This window comes from Symphalangus syndactylus, chromosome 23 (assembly GCF_028878055.3).
Source record: "Symphalangus syndactylus isolate Jambi chromosome 23, NHGRI_mSymSyn1-v2.1_pri, whole genome shotgun sequence".
Taxonomy (NCBI): domain Eukaryota; kingdom Metazoa; phylum Chordata; class Mammalia; order Primates; family Hylobatidae; genus Symphalangus; species Symphalangus syndactylus.
The window spans coordinates 16,636,645-16,657,006 of NC_072445.2; the positions used below are offsets into that span (position 1 = coordinate 16,636,645).

General features: G+C 45.3%; 1 protein-coding gene across 12 annotated transcripts in view; it reads left to right on the top strand.

Annotated features, from left to right (window-relative positions):
• The window catches only part of BICRAL (BICRA like chromatin remodeling complex associated protein), a 120,633-nt gene that overhangs the window by 81,118 nt on the left and 19,153 nt on the right, over positions 1 to 20,362 (top strand). The gene's annotated exons all lie outside the window — the stretch shown is intronic.

Here is a 20,362-nt window from a genome sequence, read left to right on the forward strand (position 1 = left end):
TTTCTTAAAAATTTTAGGCCAGGCATAGTGGCTCATGCCTGTAATCCCAACACTTTGGGAGGCCGAGGCTGGAGGATCACTTGAACCCAGGAGTTCGAGGTCAGCCTGGGCAACATAGCGAGACCCTGACTCTACCAAAAATTAAAAAATTAGCTGAGTGTGGTCGTGCACACCTGTAGTCCCAGCTACTCTGGAGGCTGAGGCAGGAGAATAGCTTGAGCACAGGAAGTTGAGGCTGCAGTGAGCCATGATTGTACCACTGCACTGAGTGATAGAGTGAGACCCTGTCTCAAAAAAAATTTTTTTTTACACTTATGACTGGTTATCTTTTTTCTTGATTTTCTTTTTTGCCAGAGGGCGGGAGGAGGGGGTCTCACTCTGTCGCCTAGGCTGGAGGGCAGTGGTGCAATCATGGCTTACGGCAGCCTCAACCTACTGGGCTCAGATGATCTTGCCACCTCAGCCTCCCAGGTAGCTGGGACTACAAGCACGTACCAGCATACCTAACTAGTTTTTTGTATTTTTTGTAGATTTGGGGTTTCGCCATGTTGCCCAGGCTGCTCTTGAACTCCTGGGCTCAAGAAATTCCCTGGCCTTGGCCTCCCAAAGTACTGGGATTACAGGCCACCACACCCGACCTTTTTTCTTCTTAAAATTTTTTATCCAGTGTAGCATTGTAGAGTGGAGACTCTGGAGTTAGACTCTTGAGTTTGAATCTAAGCTTTATGACATGGAAAAAGTTAACTTACCACTCTAGACTTAATTGTCTTCATCAGTGAAATGGGGATAATGATACTGCCATCCCATGGAGTTACCAGGAAGGTGAAATGAGATAATCTATACAAAGCACTTAGACATAGACCCTGGCAAATAGCAAATACTCCATAGGAGCCTGTATTTATACTTAATTAAATTCATTATGGGCATTTAAAATGAAAGCTTATTTTAGATTATTTATTTACATTGTATAGCAGGCTATTAGGACATGTGACTGTGGACTTGTTGAAGATGTGGTAGCTGCTTCTTGATTGCCAGCAGGAAAGGCTCATGGACTCAGTGTGACTCACTAGTGGGTAACTGGCCTGCAGCAGAGGGAAGCACATAAAGGGAGAGATCGAGGCACTCTCATTTGACCAAGTACCTGACCTGAGCTTGCTCTTACTATACTGTTATGCAGATTAATTACTGTGGGCAATTGGTAAACCATATAAGGATTATGTTTCTGAAAAGAATCTCAAGTGGTCATGAGCTTTAGTCCTTCACTGTCATCTGCTGATCCTTCAACGGTTCCATCTTTTGGTTCCCACTCATTCTGAGCATGCTCCATAGTTCCAGCTCCTCTTCTTCTCATCTGGGAGGACCCATGCCATACCCTACTTTCTACCCCTCAGTCCTGCATTTCCCCTGCCTTTCTCCTCCTCCACATTCAGAAGGATTCAAAAACTTCTGTTTGTATATGTCAACATATTTCAAAATCTTTTTTTTTTTTTTTTGAGACAGTCTCACTCTGTTGCCCAGGCTAGCATGCAGTGGCGAAATCTCAGCTCACTGCAGCCTCCGCCTCCCAGCCTCAAGTGATCCTTCCGCCTCAGCCTCCCAAGTAGCTGGGAACACAGGTGCGAGCCACCATGCCCAACTAATTTTTGTATTTTTTTGATAGGCAGGGTTTCACCATGTCGCCCAGGCTGGTCTCGAACTCCTGGGTTCTAGCGAGCTGCCCGCCTCGACCTCCCAAAGTGTTGGGATTATAGGCATTCGCCACTGTGCTCAGCCAATATCAATCTTTTGAATATATATATGGGCCAGGAGCTGTGGTTCATGCCTGTAATCCCAGCACTTTGGGAGGCCAAGGTGGGCAGATCGCTTGAGGCCAGGAGTTCAAGACCAGCCTGGCTGACATGGTGAAACCCTGTCTCTACTAAAAATACAAAAATTAGCTGGGGAAAAAAAAAATTAGCTGGGTGTGGTGACACACGCCTGTAGTCCCAGCTACTTAGGAGGCCGATGCAGGAGAATCACTTGGACCTGGGAGGCGGAGGTTGCAGTGAGCCAATATCATGCCACTGCACTCCTGCCTGGGCAACAGACTGAATGAAACTCCATCTCAAAATATATATATATATAATATATATTATATTATATATAATATATATGTAATATAATATATATTATATAATATACATTATATAATATATATAATATATGTAATATAATATATTATATAATATATATGTATTTATATATATTTATATATATATCAATTTTTTAAACCATATACCTTTGACTTACTAATTTCGCTAAGAATCCTAAGGAAACAAAGACTGCTTATGATTAAGGATGTTCAGTTTATTTGTTTTGGTTTCAAAGATATCAAAGGGGCACACGTGTGTGTGTGTGTGTGTGTGTTTGAAATAATATCAGACTTACAGAAAAGTTAAAGTTGCAAGATTACTACAAAGAATTGTCATACACCCTTCACCAAGATTCCCCAAATCAGCCGGGCGCGGTGGCTCACGCCTGTAATCCCAGCACTTTGGGAGGCCGAGGCGGGCGGATCACGAGGTCAGGAGATCGAGACCATCCTGGCTAACACGGTGAAACCCCGTCTCTACTAAAAATACAAAAAATTAGCCGGGCGAGGTGGCGGGCACCTGTAGTCCCAGCTACTCGGAGAGGCTGAGGCAGGAGAATGGCGTGAACCCCGGGGACGGAGCCTGCAGTGAGCCGAGATCGCGCCACTGCACTCCAGCCCAGCCTGGCTGAAAGAGCGAGACTCCGTCTCAAACAAAAAAAAAAAAAAAAAAGATTCCCCAAATCTTTTCTCTCCCTTTGTCTCTCTCTCTCATATACAAACACACACACACAAACATACACACACACACTTTTCAGAGTTAATTACAGACCTGATGCTGATGCCTCTTGACTCCTAATTACCTCCATGTGTATTTGTAACAGCAGGGGCATTCTCCTACATAACCACAGTACAGTAATCAAAATTAAGGAATCAGCATTATTACAACTACTATAACTAATCTGCAGACCTTACTCAGATTTAGTCAGTTATCCTAGAAATGTCACTGAGAGCACAGGAGAGAACAAATTATTTGGTTTTGGTTTTGGTGTTTTTTCTTTAGAGATGGGATCTTGCTATGTTACCCAGGCTAGACTGTCTTTTTTTTTTTTTTTTTTTTTTTTTTTTTTGAGACAGTGTCTCACTCTGTCACCCAGGCTGGAGTGCAGTGGCCCAATCTCAGCTCTCTGCAAGCTCCACCTCCCGGGTTCACGCCATTCTCCTGCCTCAGCCTCCCGAGTAGCTGGGACTACAGGCACCTGCCACCACGCCTGGCTAATTTTTTGTATTTTTAGTAGAGACGGGGTTTTACCATGTTAGCCAGGATGGTCTCGATTTCCTGACCTCGTGATCCACCTGCCTCGGCCTCCCAAAGTGCTAGGATTACAGGCGTGAGCCACCGCGCCCAGCCCAGGCTAGACTCTTGAGCTCAAGCAGTCCTCCCACCTCAGCCTCCTGAGTAGCTGGAACTACAGGCTCGTGCCCCTGCATGCAGCTTTGTTTTGTTTTAGTTTGTTTGTTTTTGAGACAGAGTCTCGCTCTGTCGCCCAGACGAGTGCAGTGGTACGATCTCAGCTCACTGCAACCTCCACCTCCTGGGTTCAAGCAATTCTCCTGCCTTAGTCTTCTGAGTAGCTAGGATTATAGCCGCCTGCCACCATACCCTGCTAATTTTTGTATTTTTAGTACAGACAGGGTTTTTCCATGTTGGCCAGGCTGGTCTCAAACTCCTGAACTCAGGTGATCTGCCCACCTCAGCCTCCCAGTATGTTTTGATTTTTATGGTCCAGGATCCACCCAGGATCACTATCTCATTTCATTGTCAGATTTTAAAATCTGCAACAGTTCCTCAGTTGTTCTTTGTCTTTCATGCTATTAATATTTTTGAAGAGTGCAAACCAATTATTATTGTTATTATTATTTTGAGACGGAGTTTCGCTCTTGTTGCCCAGGCTGGAGTGCAATGGTGCGATCTCAGCTCACCGCAACCTCTGCCTTGCAGGTTCAAGCCATTCTCCTGCCTCAGCCTCCCAAGTAGCTGGGATTATAGCCATGCACCACCATGCCCGGCTAATTTTGTATTTTTAGTAGAGACATGGTTTCTCCATGTTGGCCAGGCTGGTCTCGAACTCCCGACCTCAGGTGATCCGCCTGACTCGGCCTCCCAGAGTGCTGGGATTATAGGCGTGAGCCACCGCGCCCAGCCAAACCAATTATTTTCTATAATGTCTCTCAATTTGGGTTTCTCTGATGTTTCCTCATGATTAAATTCAGTACATTTTTAACAGGATTGCCACAGAAGTGAGGTGTCCTCAGTGCTCAGGATGTGAATTTGTCCCATTATGGTGATTTCACCTTGAACACTTGCATAAGATGGTGTCTTTCAGGTTTCTCCACTGTTTTTCCTTTTGTCGTTAATTAGAATCTTCCAGAAGATAATTTGAAACTCTGTAGGCATCCAGTTTCTCATCAAACTTGCACATGATAATTTAAGTTTCCATTGATGATTCCTGATTGAATCAGTTATTACAGAGCTATTACTATCATGGCCTCCAAATAGAGACTTTCTAATTCCTTCATTTGTTCTATACTTACTGTTGGCATTCTACTTTAAGGAACAGCTTTTCCTTTTCTTCCCTTTACCTTTTTCTTTATGTGTGAATTCTTAGATTATTATTATAGTTAGTGGATTATAAACTGTTAACAATAATTTATTTTAATGCTCAAGTCTACCCTCATTTGGCAAGTAGGTGCCCCTCCAAATTGGCTGCTGATCCTTCTGACATGTTTCCATCATGCTTTGAGCACTTCCTTCAATTTCTGGCAAAACAAATGTTCTGTGTTTATCTTTTAATTTCCCTGCTCCTGCCCTACCATCAACTATTTTTTTAAGAAGGCTTGTTCCTTCTAGTGGAGAACAATATTTAGAAACCAAGATCTGAGGCCAGGCGCGGTGGCTCACGCCTGTAATCCCAGCACTTTGGGAGACCGAGGTGGGCGGATCATGAGGTCAGGAGATCGAGACCATCCTGGCTAACACGGTGAAACCCTATCTCTACTAAAAATACAAAAAATTAGCCAGGCATGGTGGTGGATGCCTGTGGTCCCAGCTACTCAGGAGGCTGAGGCAGAAGAATGGTGTGAACCCGGGAGGCGGAGCTTGCAGTGAGCCGAGATCGCACCACTGCAGTACAGCCTGGGCGAAAGAGCAAGACTCTACCTCAGAAAAAAAAAAAGAAACCAAGATCTGAGCATTATGTGTGTTCATTGCTACTAAGGTCATTTCAGTTGGAAAATATGTATATTTATACACCCAACGCCTATAGCTATTTACATTTCTGTGAATCTATATTAAAAGCTGTGAGTTCATATTGATAGTTCCAATTCTAATCCATGACTACAGAATGCATCCAAGTCTCTCTCTTTTCCATATTTGTAACTCCCTTTCCCCCCACACTTTTTTTTTTTTTTTGAGTCAGAGTCTCACTCTACCACCCAGGCTGGAGTGCAACGGCACGATCTCTCCTCACTGCAACCTCTGCCTCCCGGGTTCAAGCGATTCTCCTGCCTCCGCCTCCCAAGTAGCTGGGATTACAGGCGTGCACCACCACAACTGGCTAATTTTTATATTTTCAGTAGAGACAGGGTTTTACCATGTTGGCAAGGCTGGTCTCAAACTCCTGACCTCTGGTGATCGATCCACCCACCTCAGCCTCCCAAAGTGCTGGGATTACAGGCGTGAGCCACCACGCCTGGCCTGTAACTCCCTTTTCTAACAGTGAGAAAGCCAGCTCCACCATGTTTATTTACTTACTTGTTCAATCCTAGAATATACAGAAAATAGTCTTAGAATTGCTAATCCATGTTTTAAACCATTGTAAAAAAAAAAAAACAACTGTTAATTAGACTTTACTATTGGTTTACAGTTCTGTGTTTAGCCTAAGTGTTTACAGTCAACATACTGTGTTCAAAAGTTACTTGGGGCTGGTTGCGGTGGCTCATGCCTGTAATCCCAGCACTTCCCAGCAAGCGAGGGGGGCAGATTGCTTGAGCTCAGGAGCTCCAGACAAGCCTAGGCAACATGGTGAAACACTGTCTCTACAAAAAATACAAAAATTGGCCGGGTGCGGTGGCTCACGCTTGTAATCCCAGCACTTTGGGGGGCCGAGGCGGGCGGATCACGAGGTCGGGAGATCGAGACCACGGTGAAACCCCGTCTCTACTAAAAATACAAAAAAAATTAGCTGGGCGTGGTGGCGGGCGCCTGTAGTCCCAGCTACTCAGAGAGGCTGAGGCAGGAGAATGGCGTGAACCCGGGAGGCGGAGCTTGCAGTGAGCCGAGATGGCGCCACTGCACTCCAGCCTGGGTAACAGAGCGAGACTCCGTCTCAAAAAAAAATACAAAAATTACGTGGGTGTGGTAGTGTGCACCTGTAGTCCCAGCTACTTGGGAGGCTGAGGTGGACCATCTGAGGCCGGGAAGGTCAAGGCTGCAGTGAGGGTGATCGCACCACTGTGCTACAGCCTGGGTGACAGAGCGAGACCCTGTCTCAGAAAACAAAGAAACATAAAGAAACAAAAAACATGCAGTTAGTTAGTAAGAATGTAAAACAGTTCCAAAGTAGTCTTGAGTGAAAAGCAAGTCTTTCCCCAACCTCCAGTTTCCTTCCAGAAGCCTCACCGTAGGTTGTATTCCCCCAGAGCTGTCTTCTGCATAGACAAGCACACGTAGTGCATACACATACTTATCTGCAACACGCCATAGACGTTTTCACTTAATGATAGAACTTGAGGATCATGTTATATATGTATGCATTGATCAGCTTTACGTTTATTATAATTAATTAAGCAATCATCCATAGCATGGTCGTTTCCTTTTCTTTGCTATATAATAAATAATGCTTCAAAGGGAGGGGGGAGAAAAATACCTCTTTCTCTCTCACTCCTAAAAGTTTCAGTTATTCAAAGGTAAAAAGAAGCCTACACTAGCAGCTTCAAAGCAGCTGACTTTTTATGCCAAAAAGCATTGGGAACTAGGTCAGTTGCATTATTTCAAGTGTTCAAGTGTGTTTCCGCTATAAGTTTTCAGGAACAAGTGAAACCCCAGGTTTATTAAAATTAAGGAACATACCCTTGGGTACACAATTAGTTGAAATAGTAGTATTTAGGTCAGCTACCATTTAAATTCCCGGGACACCCAGAAACACAGAAATTATTTCCTTTCTGTGTAGTTTCTTTTTTTTTTTTGAGTTGGAGTCTTGCTCTGTTGCCCAGGCTGGAGTGCAGTGGCACAATCTCAGCTCACTGCAACCTCCACCTCCCGGGTTCAAGCAATTCTCTTGCCTCAGGCTCCTGAGTAGCTGAGATTACAGGCACGTGCCACCACACCCAGCTAATTTTTGTGTTTTTAGCAGAGACGGGATTTTACCATGTTGGTCAGGCTGGTCTCAAACTCCTGACCTAGTGATCCACCCACCTCGGCCTCCCAGACTGCTGGGATTACAGGTGTGAGACACTGTGCCTGGTCCTCTGTGTAGTTTCTATGTAATATTTCTTTTCTTTTTTTTTTGAGATGGAGTCTAGCTCTGTCACCCAGGCTAGAGGGCAATGGCACTATCTTGGCTCACTGCAAGCTCCACCTCCCTGGTTCAAGCGATTCACCTGCCTCAGCCTCCCGAGTAGCTGGGACTACAGGCGTGTGCCACCACGCCTGGCTAATTTTTTTGTATTTTTAGTAGAGACAGAGTTTTGCCATTTTGGCCAGGCTAGTCTCGAACTCCTGACCTCAGGTGATCTGCCTGCCTCGGCCTCCCAAAGTGTGGGGGTTACAGGTGTATGCCACCACACTCAGTTTTTCTGTGTAATATTTCTATATAAATTACTTTATAGAATGTTGTAACAAACAAATATAATTACTGAAGGCTTTTGACGTTTGTATATTTGTGGAAATGTAATTCAGCAGGTTTTGATACTATAAATGGTTAATGTTAGCGATGACTGTTTTTAAATATAAATATAATATTGTTTTTAATATAGATAATACATTAACTTGGTTCAAAAAATCAAATGGGGCCAGGCATGGTGACTCACGCCTGTAATCCCAGCATTTTGGGAGGCCGAGGCAGGTGGATCACCTGAGGTCAGAAGTTCAAGACCAGCCTGAGCAACAAGGTGAAACCCTGTCTATACTAAATATCCAAAAATTAGCCGGATATGGTGGCAGGCGCCTATAGTCCCAACTACTTGGGAGGCTGAGACAGGAGAATTGCTTGAACCTGGGAGGCGGAGGTTGCAGTGAGCTGAGATTGTGCCACTGCAATCCAGCCTGGGTGACAGAGCAAGACTCCATCTCAAAAAAAAAAAAAGAAAAATCAAATGGTACAGAAATATGTATACTACAATGAAGAGTTCCCTCCTTGTCTCGTTGCCCAGCCACCCAGTTGCCATCAGGCAACCAGTGAAACCAGCTTTTATGGTGTGAGCTTAAGTTCCTTCCTTACTTTTGTATTGGGAAAACTTTCAAACCCATGGACAAATTGGAAGAGTACAGTGAACACAGTCACGTGGTATCACCAGTCGTTTCTGTTTTGCAGTATGTGCTTTACTGGTGCTAAATGTCTGTAGTCTCTCTCTATGTGTATGTACACACACACATTTATACTTTATTTATGTACTTTTTTCTCTTAACCATTTGAAAGTACTCTGCAAATGTCACAACTTTTTATCCCTAAATACTTCAGCAGGTGTCTCCTAGGAACAAGGACCTTTTAATACAATTATATCAAATTTCTTCCATTTGGCCCAATAACGCCCTTTACAAAAACAGTTTTTCACTTTAGAATCCAGAGAGCACTGATTTCATTTAGTTGTCACATCTCTTTAGTCTGTAACAGCCCTGATCAGTTGTCTTCTCGAGTGGCCTTGTCTGCCTGGACTTGTCTGACTGGAATTATGTTTCCTCATGACTCGACTTCATCAGGCTAAACGGTTTGGGCAAGACACATGTTGGTTTGTCCCATTCGTGGTGATGCTGAGTGTGGGCACTTGGTTAAGTGGCCTCTCCCAGATTTCTCCGCAAGGGTCTCAAAGGTGTCTTGTTCCCTTCATAAAGAAGAAATGATCTCCAGGATAGACCATGTGACTATTCTGTTTCTCAGCCTCTCACCCTTTGATGCCCCTCACCTGAATATTATATTGATAGTCACAAAATAATGATTTTATAATTGTAGTATCCTATCTATATTTATTGCCTGGGATTTTTCCAGAAAGAAGAGCTTTTTTGGCCAGGCACAGTGGCTCACACCTGTAATCCCTGCACTTTGGGAGGCAGAGGCGGGCAGATCACTTGAGGTCAGGGGTTTGAGACCAGCCAGGCCAACATGGCAAAACCCCATCTCTACTAAAAATACAAAAATTAGCCGGGCGTGGTGGCGCATGCCTGTAATCCCAGCTACTTGGGATGTTGAGGCAGGAAAATCACTTGAACCTGGGAGGCAGAGGTTGCAGTGAGCTGAGATTGCGCCACTGCACTCCAGCCTGGGTGACAGAGCGAGACTCTGTCTCAAAAAAATAAATAACGGATTACCTGAGGTCAGGAGTTCAAGACCAGCCTGGTCAACATGGCGAAACCCTGTCTCTACTAAAAATACAAAAATTAGCCAGGTGTGGTGTCGTGTGCCCATAGTCAGAATCACTTGAACTTGGGAGGCAGAGGTTACGGTGAGCCGAGATTGTGCCACTACACTCCAGCACTCCAGCCTGGGCAACAGAGTGAGACTCTGTCTCAAAAAAAAAGAGCTTTTTCTTCCTCTCCTTCCCATTTTTTTTTTTTGAGTAGCACTGTGAACTCTTAGGGATCATTATTGTTGTTGTTAGGATTTTTTAAATTATTATTATTATTTAAAAAAATAGAGCTGGGGTCTTGCTATGTTACTCAGGCTGGCTCTAACTCCTGGGGTTAAGCGATCTTCCCACCTTAGCCTCCCAAAGTGCCGGGATCACAGATGTGACCTACCAGGCCTGGCCCAGGATTTTTTATGTTTGTTTTTTAGAACTTTTTATTATGAGGAATTTTAAACACAAAGTAGACAAAGCACTGTCATGAGCCCCCATACTCCCTCAGCTTGAGTATTTTACCACTCATGGCTGCTCTTGTTTCATCCACACCCCCATCCCCTTTGCCCCTGCCCGGTATGATTTTGAAGCTCACGCATCATATCAGTTCATCTGTCATATTTTAGCACATATCTCTAAGAGATCATGTATTCTTTCTGTATTTAATGTATTATTTCTGTATTTAATATATTGTAATTTATTGCATTCCTCATTCTTTTTGATGCTTAAATTGTCCCAAATCTGATCAATGGAAGCCTGTTTGAGCTGGCTCCTATACTTTTGACATGTCTTCACCTCCTCTGAACATTTCCTTGCTTTGTGTCACAAGACATTGTAGGACTGCCTTAGATTACCTTGCCTCAAACCTGGCATCAGCCATTCTCAAAGGAGACTATGAACTAAGTCTCTTTGTGCAGAAAGTAATTTACAGGATTTACACTTTCTTGTAAATGGATTAAAATTCAAAAGTCAGTTGCTAAGGAGACAATTTAAAATAATCTATCAAACAAAAGTAAACAAATTAGTATAGGTCCAAATCTCTCTATTATTTATTTATTTATTTATTTTTTGAGACAGAGTCTCGCACTGTCTCCCAGGCTGGAGTGCAGTGGCGCAATCTTGGCTCACTGCAACCTCTGCCTCCCGGGTTCAAGCGATTGTCCTGCCTCAGCCTCCCATGTAGCTGGGATTACAGGCACCCACCACCACACCCAGCTAATTTTTTGTATTTTTAGTAGAGACAGGGTTTCACCATGTTGGCCAGGCTGATCTCGAACTCCTGACCTTGTGATTCGCCTGCCTCAGCTTCCCAAAGTGCTGGGATTCGTATCTCTCTATTATTTATTTATTAGAGGTGGGGTCTCGCTACGTTGTCCAAGCTGAACTCCTGGGCTCAAGTGATTCTCCCACCTCAGCCTTCCAAATAGGATTACAGGCAGGAGCCATAACACTCAGACAAATCTCTTTATTTTTGTTTTGTTTGTTTGTTTGTTTGTTTTTGAGACAGAGTCGCACTCTATCACCCAGGCTGGAGTGCAGTGGTGCAATCTTGGCCCACTGCAACCTCTGCCTCCCAGGTTCAAGCGATTCTCCTGCCTCAGCCTCCCAAGTAGCTGGGAGTGCAGGCATGTGCCACCACACCCGGCTAATTTTTTGTATTTTTAGTAGAGACAGGGTTTCACCGTGTTAGCCAGGATGGTCTTGATCTCCTGACCTCATGATCCGCCCGCCTCGGCCTCCCAAAGTGCTGGGATTACATGAGCCACTGCACCCTGCCTGTTTTTGTTTTTTGAGATGGAGTCTTGCTTTGTCGCCCAGGCTGGAATGCAGTGGTGCAATCTCAGTTCACTCCAACCTCCACCTCCCAGTTCAAGCGATTCTCCTGCCTCAGCACCCCCTAGTAGCTGGGATTACAGGCGCCTGCCGCCATGCCTGGCTAATTTTTATATTTTTAGTAGAGACCGCACCTGGCCCCAAATCTCTTTGGATCACTAAAGGATTTTGTAGATTCAAATTTTATTGAGAGCAGGCAGGGCACAGTGGCTCATACCTGTACTCCCAGCACTTTGGGAGGCCGAAGCGGGTGGATCACTTGAGGTCAGGAGTTCAAGACTAGCATGGCTAACATGGTGAAACCTCGTCTCTACTAAAAAATACAAAAATTAGCCAGGTATGGTGGGGCATGCCTGTATAATACCACCTACTCGGGAGGCTGAGGCACAAGATAGCTTGAACCCAGGAGGCAGAAGTTGCAGTGGGCCAAGATCGCACCACTGCACTCCAGCCTAGGCGACAGAGTGAGACTCCATCTTTAAAAAAAAAAAAAAAATTGAAAGCAGCTGAGCCCATATCACCTGTAGTACCTACCATGCTTTGGATGTGAGAGTGCCTGAATGATCACTCTGAATTTTTTTTTTCTTTTTTTGAGATGGAGGCTCGCTTTGTCGCCAGGCTGGAGTGTGGTGGCACGATCTTGGCTCACTGTAATCTCCGCCTCCCGGGTTCAAGCGATTCTCATGCCTCAGCCTCCTGAGTAGCTGGGACTACAGGCGCGCACCACCACACCTGGCTAATTTTTGTATTTTTTAGTAGAGATGGGGTTTCACCATATTGGCCAGGCTGGTCTCGAACTCCTGACCTTGTGATCCTCCCATCTCACTCTCCCAAAGTGCTGGGATTACAGGCGTGAGCCACGCTGCCCTGCCAATCGCGCTGAATTTTTGCTCAAGTTTCTAGTCCCGCTTTGCCCCTCCCTGCTTCCCTATCCCCCTTGTAGCTCAGCCTGCCTACCTTATGTGGAACCGTTGTATTTTCAGACATCTGGACTTAAAAATCTAAATGTTCTTGTTTTCTCCTTCTCCTTCTATGCCTTTAATGAATTACCAAATCCAATAAATGATTTGAAAATGTCTCCTATCCATTCTCTCCAATAACAATGAAAATACTAATCATATTATTAACAACAAGGACAGTGCTGAGGCTCCACACACTATTTCTAATTACGCTGGAGCTACATGTAGCATTATTGTTCCCACGTCACAGCAGAGAATATGGGGGTTCAGAGCTTGGACAAATTACTCATAAAGGCTAACTTTACCTGTTAGTTATCTATACCACACTGCTTCCCATTTTTCTCCTTTTCTACATCCATACCCTAAGGTAGGCTTTAAGAGAGACTAGAATATAACAGAAAAACAGGAGGTGAATCAGCAGTTCCAGCTCAGTCACAGGTGCCACTCTGCCAGCGAGTGGTTTTCTGAGCTAAGCTTGTATCTTAAAACTCTCTGAGCCCTAGTTTTGTCTTTTCTAAAATGAGGAACTCTAGCTGTGCAATAGAATTACCTGGGGAGCTTTTTAAAACTGTGGATGCCTGAGCCTCACTCACATAAATTCTGACTTAAATAGTCTGGAGAAAGGGCTTTAGGCATCAGCATTTTTCAAAAGCTCCCCAAGTGATTTTAAAGTGCAGCCAGGATAGAGAAGCACTGTGCTACCTGATTTCCAAAGCCCATTGCAACCCTAACGCCTCCTAATTAGACAGCTGCAACAATTATCTAGGTGATTAATCTGCCTTCGTCCTCTTCCTAAAGAAGGCAGATTTGCACATTAATTCTCCCAAAATATTTGAACGAAATCATCAGGGAGCTTCTCATTCCCACGGGAGAAAGCACAAATCTCTGACCTGGCAGTCAAGGTTCTCTAGTCAGAAACCCTCCACTTCCACCAGGCTGGTCCCCTGTTTTTCCCACGAATAGGCCAGACTCATTGTGTGTTCAGGCCTTTATTGATGGGTATACATTGAATGTCCTTTCCTTCCCTGTTTAAATTCTCCCCCTCCTTCAGGGCCCCACCTTTCAAAGCCCCTAGAAAAAATGAAGGTTTTTCAGTCCCTTCACTGATCTCTTCCTGCCTATTATATTTTTTATTTGTACACCCCACTAGGTACATAACCACTTACTTTGTTAAATGTTTTCTACATTGATTCATCAAACAGTATTTGAGTATCTACCACATGCCAGCCCCAGACATATAACAATGTATCCCAGAGAGAGAGATAAGTCAACAGTCATAACACAGTATTTTTTTTTTTTAGATGGAGTCTAGCTCTGTCACCCAGGCTGGAGTGCAGTGGCGCAATCTTGGCTCACTGCAAGCTCCGCCTCCCGGGTTCATGCCATTCTCCTGCCTCAGCCTCCCGAGTAGCTGGGACTACAGGCGCCCGCCATCACGCCCGGCTAATTTTTTGTATTTTTTTTAGTAGAGACGGGGTTTTACCGTGTTAGCCAGGCTGGTCTTGAACTCCTAACCTCGTGATCTGCCCGCCTCGGCCTCCCGAAGTGCTGGGATTACAGACGTGAGCCACTGCGCCCAGGCAACACAGTATTTTAAGTGTGCTGCTAGGAGTAGTCCAGAGTGCGGGCTCCGAAAAGGAGCCTCTAACCTAGTTGGGATGGTCAGGAAGGTTTCCTTGAGGTGGAGTTCTCTGAGAGTTATCCAGGCAGAGAGGGTCTGGGTGAAGCATGTTCCATGAAATAGAAACAGCAAGTGCAGAGCCTGGAGAGAAAAGAGACCATGGTGCTGTGGGGAAAGGAAAACACGTTCAGGTGAGGCGAGTGGGGTGTTAGGTGGGAAAGGCGAGCACAAACCATGCAGGCCTTGGATGCCATGATGAGAGCCCGTGTTGTAATCTAAGCGTGAAGTAGACCTACACTAGCAGTGTAGGAAAGATGACGAGACATGAATGGATTTGAGACAACTAGGTTAGATAGAACTTGTGATTCATTGGGCATAGTGGAAGAATAAGGATGACTTACAGGTTTGTGACAGCGACACACAGGTTCACTGAGTTAGAAAAATGGGGAGAGATTTGGATTTGAAGGGAAGTTACCGAGTTTAGGGTATGTTTGTCAAGTGTGAGGTACCTGTAGGACAGCCACGTTATATGATACACGGCTATATATGCTGAAGCTGAACACTGAAATATGAGCTGAAATGGGATTGATCAGCATATAAATTTCTTTCTTTTTTTTTTTTTTTTTTTTGAGACAGGGTCTCACTCTGTCACCCAGGCTGGAGTGCAGTAGCACGATCTCAGCTCACTGCAACTTCCTTCTCCCTGGTTCAAGCGATTCTCCTGCCTCAGCCTCCTGAGTAGCTGGGATTACAGGTGTGCATCACCACGCCCGGCTAATTTTTTTTTTTTTTTTTAGTGGAGACAGGGTTTCATCATGTTGGTCAGGCTGGTCTCGAACTCCTGACGTTGTGATCCGCCCACCTCGGCCTCCTAAAGTGCTGGGATTACAGGCATGAGCCACCGCGCCCAGCCAGCATATAAATTTCAACTGAAGCAATGGGAGTGGAGGAAATGGACCAAGGAGAGCATATAGTTAGAGAAGAAAACAGCCAGAGGAAAACCCCACAGCACCTCAACATTTAGGCTAAGGAAAGAGGATGGGCCGGGCGCGGTGGCTCAAGCCTGTAATCCCAGCACTTTGGGAGGCCGAGGCGGGCGGATCACAAGGTCAGGAGATCAAGACCATCCTGGCTAACCGGGTGAAACCCCATCTCTACTAAAAATACAAAAAATTAGCCAGGCATGGTGGCGGGCAGCTGTAGTCCCAGCTACTCGGGAGGCCGAGGCAGGAGAATGGCGTGAACCTGGGAGGTGGAGCTTGCAGTGAGCCAGATCGCACCACTGCACTCCAGCCTGGGCTACAGAGCAAGAGTCCATCTCAAAAAAAAAAAAGGAAAGAGGATGTTGCAGGCAGGAAAGAAGATCCACAGAGTGATGTACACTGAGAAGGAAGGTAAGAAGTGGGCATTCTGATAGATTTAACAACTGGGAGGCTGCTGGTTGGTATGACTTGTTTCTGTGGAAGGGTAGGTGCAGAAGCCAGATGGCAACAGACTGAGGAGAGAGCAGGAGGTGTGCTCATGAGCATAGACAGCTGTCAGATAAATGAAGGTAACTGAAGAACAATAGCTATGAGGATGTGTGGGATTAAGGGAATTATTTTTGTAGTGAAAAATGAGCTTTTTTCACAGCTGATGAGAAGGAGAAAGACATTCATTCTAGAGCATTGCTAGGATTCTTTGTAGACAGAGTAGGGACACCTCTTCTATTGTAACAAGAGAAGGTGGGAAAGGGTAAGATTGTAGCTTTCGCGGTAGGAAGTTATCTAGCTTATAGGTTTGCATATAATGAAATAGCATTCAAAAGAGCTGATTAAAGGGAAAAAAAGGATTACTGGACAGCTGTGGGGTTAGATTCCAGTTGAGGCTGGGCACCATAATTATAACACACTGATCTATCATGTTTCTGTGAGCCTGTGTGTTTCTTGGATGGTAAATTTGAGGATAAAGACTGTTGGGTATCCTTCGGCTGCCTTCTCTGTTTTTTGTTTTTTGGGTTTATTTATTTATTTATTTATTTATTTTTGAGACAGAGTTTCAGTCATCACCCAGGCTGGAGTGCAATGGTGCGATCTCGGCTCAGTGTAACCTCCGACTCCCGGGTTCAAGTGATTCTCCTGTCTCAGCCTCCCGAGGGATTACAAGCGTGAGCCACAGTGCCCAGCCTGCCTTCTCTGTGATTACCGCAGTGCTGTGTACACAGTGGTTACTCAAATGGCTCATCAAGGGACTTTGGATTGCAGCTATCATAAACTCCCCGTAACGTGTTTGGGAGAATGTGTTTTGTGAATGAGCCCAAGTCCAGGAAGTATAGTGTAGCACCTTATGAGGGCAAGAATTCAGGTTCTCTGCTGCTCTCTGGGCCTCTTCAAGATAGCATGGCCTCTTATCTCTCCTTCATTGTTCTCTCTCCTTGTTCTCCTGGACTAAAATGATTGCCCCAGGCTATCTTTACATTATTCCAAACCAAGCATTTAACAGCCACTGGCAAGTGCACCGGTTTCCAATACTTAACAATACATCAGAATCAACTGGAAAGCTTTAAAAAGTTATAGATTCCTGGCCGGGCACGGTGGCTCACGCCTATAATCCCAGCACTTTGGGAGGCCGAGGTGGGCGGATCACGAGGTCAGGAGATAGAGACCATCCTGGCTAACACGGTGAAACCCCGTCTACTAAAAATACAAAAACAAAAAAAAATTAGCCGGGCGTGGTGGCGGATGCCTGTAGTCCCAGCTACTCGGGAGGCCGAGGCAGGAGAATGGCGGGAACCCAGGAGGCGGAGCTTGCAGTGAGCCGAGATCGCGCCACTGCACTCAAGCCTGGGCAATAGAGTGAGACTCCATGTCAAAAAAAAAAAAAAAAAAAGTTACAGATTCCTAGGCCAGGCGTCGTGGCTGACACCTGCAATCCCAGTACTTTCAGAGGCGGATCACGAGGTCAGGAGGTCGAGACCAGCCTGACCAACATGGTGAAACCCCATCTCTACTAAAAATACAAAAATTAGCTGGGCGTGGTGGCTGTAATCCCAACTACTCAGGAGGCTGAGGCAGGAGAATCGCTTGAACCCGGGAGGCAGAGGTAGTAGTAAGCCGAGATTGTGCCATTGCACTCCAGCCTCGGCGACAGAGCAAGACTCCGGCTCAAAAAAAATAAAATAATAAATAAATAAAATAAAAAGTTATAGATTCCTAAGCCCCACATTAGATTTCTGAATTGATTTTTGTGGATGGAACCCAGAAATTCTCCAGGTGATCTTGACGCAACCTGAATTTGAGAACCACTGCCTCTTGATATCCATCCCTTACCCCCGCTACAAATTCTCCGGAGAGTCTGATTAGGCCACTTGTGGTTGAGTAAACCATGACTGGAGGGGTAGTCTGGGCGGCACAAGGAAGTAGTCTTCCAGGGCCTCTGCTGCTCAATCTGGAGCCTTTGTACAAATTAGGAAAAAGTGCCGCTCAGGGCCAAAGTATAAAAAGGCACCCCTCTGGGTAGACAACCTGCTTTACTGGTAGGCTTGGCACTTTTAGAGGGTGTGTAGTGGGTGCTTCTTCCCTGGACTTAGCTCTTACCTGCCCTCTGGCAAGTAATACCATGTTGTGTATTTTCTTTTCTGTCTGATTGCATTAGCTACATCTTTCAATAATATGTTGAAAAGCAGTGATAAGAGGGTCATCCTTGCCTTATTATTGATCTTAGCAAAAACTTTAAGTTTTTTTGCCATTAAATATGAGTTAGGCTTGGTGGTTTATGTCTTTAATCTCCGCACTTAGAGGGGCTGAGGTGAGCGGATCACTTCAGACCAGACTGGCCAACATGGTGTAAATCCATCCCTGCTGAAAATAGAAACATTAGCCAGGTACAGTGGCACATGCCTATAGTCCCAGCTACTCAGGAGGCTGAGGTGGGAGAATCACTTGAGCCTGGGAGGCAGAGGTTGCAGTGAGCTAAGGTCATGCCACTACACTACAGCCAGGGCAACAGATAACCTGTCTCAGGGAAAACAAAAACAACAATGAATAAACCTCTCAAAATCTTTTTAAAAAGCATGAATTAGCTATAGGTTTTTTGTAGATGTTTATCAAATTGAGAAAATTCCCCTCTATTCCTAGTTTGCTGAGAGTTTTTTTCATGAATGGGTGTTGCTTTTTGTCAAATACTTTTTCTGCATCTGTTGATATAATCATGAGATTTTTCTTCTTTAGCTTATCAATATTGATGTGATACATTAAAAGAATTGATTTTTGGCCAGGCATAGTGGCTCACGCCTGTAATCCCAGCACTTTGGGAGGCCGAGGTAGGAGGATCTCTTGAGCCCAGGAGTTCGAGACCAGCCTGGGCAACATAGGAAGACCTCATCTCTACAAAAAAATTAAAAAATTAGCCAGGCATTGGCCGGGCACGGTGACTCACACCTGTAATCCCAGCACTTTGGGAGGCCGAGGCGGGTGGATCATGACGTTAGGAGTTCAAGACCATCCTGGCCAACATGGTGAAACCCTGTCTATACAAAAATTAGCCGGGTATAGTGGCTGGCACCTGTAATCCCAGCTACTCGGGAGGCTGAGGCAGAAAATTGCTTGAACCTTCTCTGGGTGCGGTGGCTCATGCCTGTAATCCCAGCACTTTGGAAGGCTGAGGCGGGCAGATCATGAGGTCAGGAGGTCGAGACCATCCTGGCTCACACAGTGAAACCCCATGTCTACTAAAAATACAAAAAATTAGCCGGGCGTGGTGGCGGGCGCCTCTAGTCCCAGCTACTCGGGAGGCTGAGGCAGGAGAACGGCATGAACCCAGGAGGCGGAGCTTGCAGTGAGCCAAGATTGCGCCACTGCACTCTAGCCTGAGCAACAGAGCGAGACTCTGTCTCAAAAAAAGAAAAAAAAAACAGAAAAAGAAAATTGCTTGAACCCGGGAGGCAGAGGTTGCAGTGAGCCAAGATCACTCCACTGCACTCCAGCCTGGGCGACAGAGTGAGACTCCATCTCAAAAAAAAAAAATAGCCAGGCATGATGGTGCATACCTGTAGTCCCAGCTACTCCTGGAGGCTGAGGTGGGATGATGGCTTAAGCCTGGGAGGTCAAGGGTGAGCTGTGATTGCACCACTGCACTCCAGCCTCAGTGACAGAGCAAGACCCTATCTCCAAAAAAAATAAAATCCTCAAGCGATTGCAAATTTTCATGCTTTGACATTAGATTATTATTTTTGTTTTCTTTCAGTCTTTTATATTGTAAAATAGAACACATTCAGGAAATGTATAAAACATAAATGTATCATTGACAATTAATTATGGCCGGGAGCAGTGGCTCACGCCTATAACCCCAGCACTTTAGGAGGCCGAGGCAGGTGGATCTCTTGAGCTCAGGAGTTTGAGATCAGCCTGGGCAACATGGTAAAACCCCATCTCTACAAAAAATACAAAAACTAGACAGGCTTGATGGCATACATCTGTAGTCCCGGCTACTCGGGCTGAGGTGGGAGGATCCCTTGAGCCCAGGATGCAGAGGTTGCAGTGACCCGGGATTGCCACAGAGTGAGACTCTGTCTCAAAACAAACAAACAACAATGACAAAACAATTAATTATAAAGCAGGTACTCACGGCTGGGCTTGGTGGCTCAAGCCTGGACAGGACACCTGTCCAGGTATCCACCATATGGGGAACTTCCCATACTCCAGTAGGACATCATGGGGTCACCTTTTAGGGGACATGCTGTAAAACTGGAAGATTTTCACGTTGACACTTCCCCTCGTGGGTTTCTTCCTAATAATTAATTGCCTGTCTACCTGGAATAGTTTAGGTTCGCCCTTCCCTGCTAGTGGAAGAATGAAAAAGGTGACCATGTCCACCTCTTTAATAACCTTCTGTCGCCTGGGCTGGAGTACAGTGGCTTCATCACTGCACTTCAGCCTCAACCTCCTGGGCCCAAGCAGTCCTCCCACATCAGCCCCCCCAAGTAGCTGAGACCACAGGCATGTGCCACCACATCCAGCTAATTTTTGAATTTTGTTGAGATGAGGCCTCCCTGTGTTGCCCAGACTGATCTCAATTTCCTGGGCTCAAGTGAACCTCCCACCTCAGCCTCCCAAAGTGTCAGGATTACAGGCATGAGTCACCACATCTGGCCTCCTTTTCATTTTTATATTACAAAAGAGAACCAAATAATTAATTGTTTAGAACGGATTTTTTTTTTTTTTTTGAGACAGTCTCACTGTGTCGCCCAGGCTGGAATGCAGTGGCACCATCTCGGCTCACTGCAAG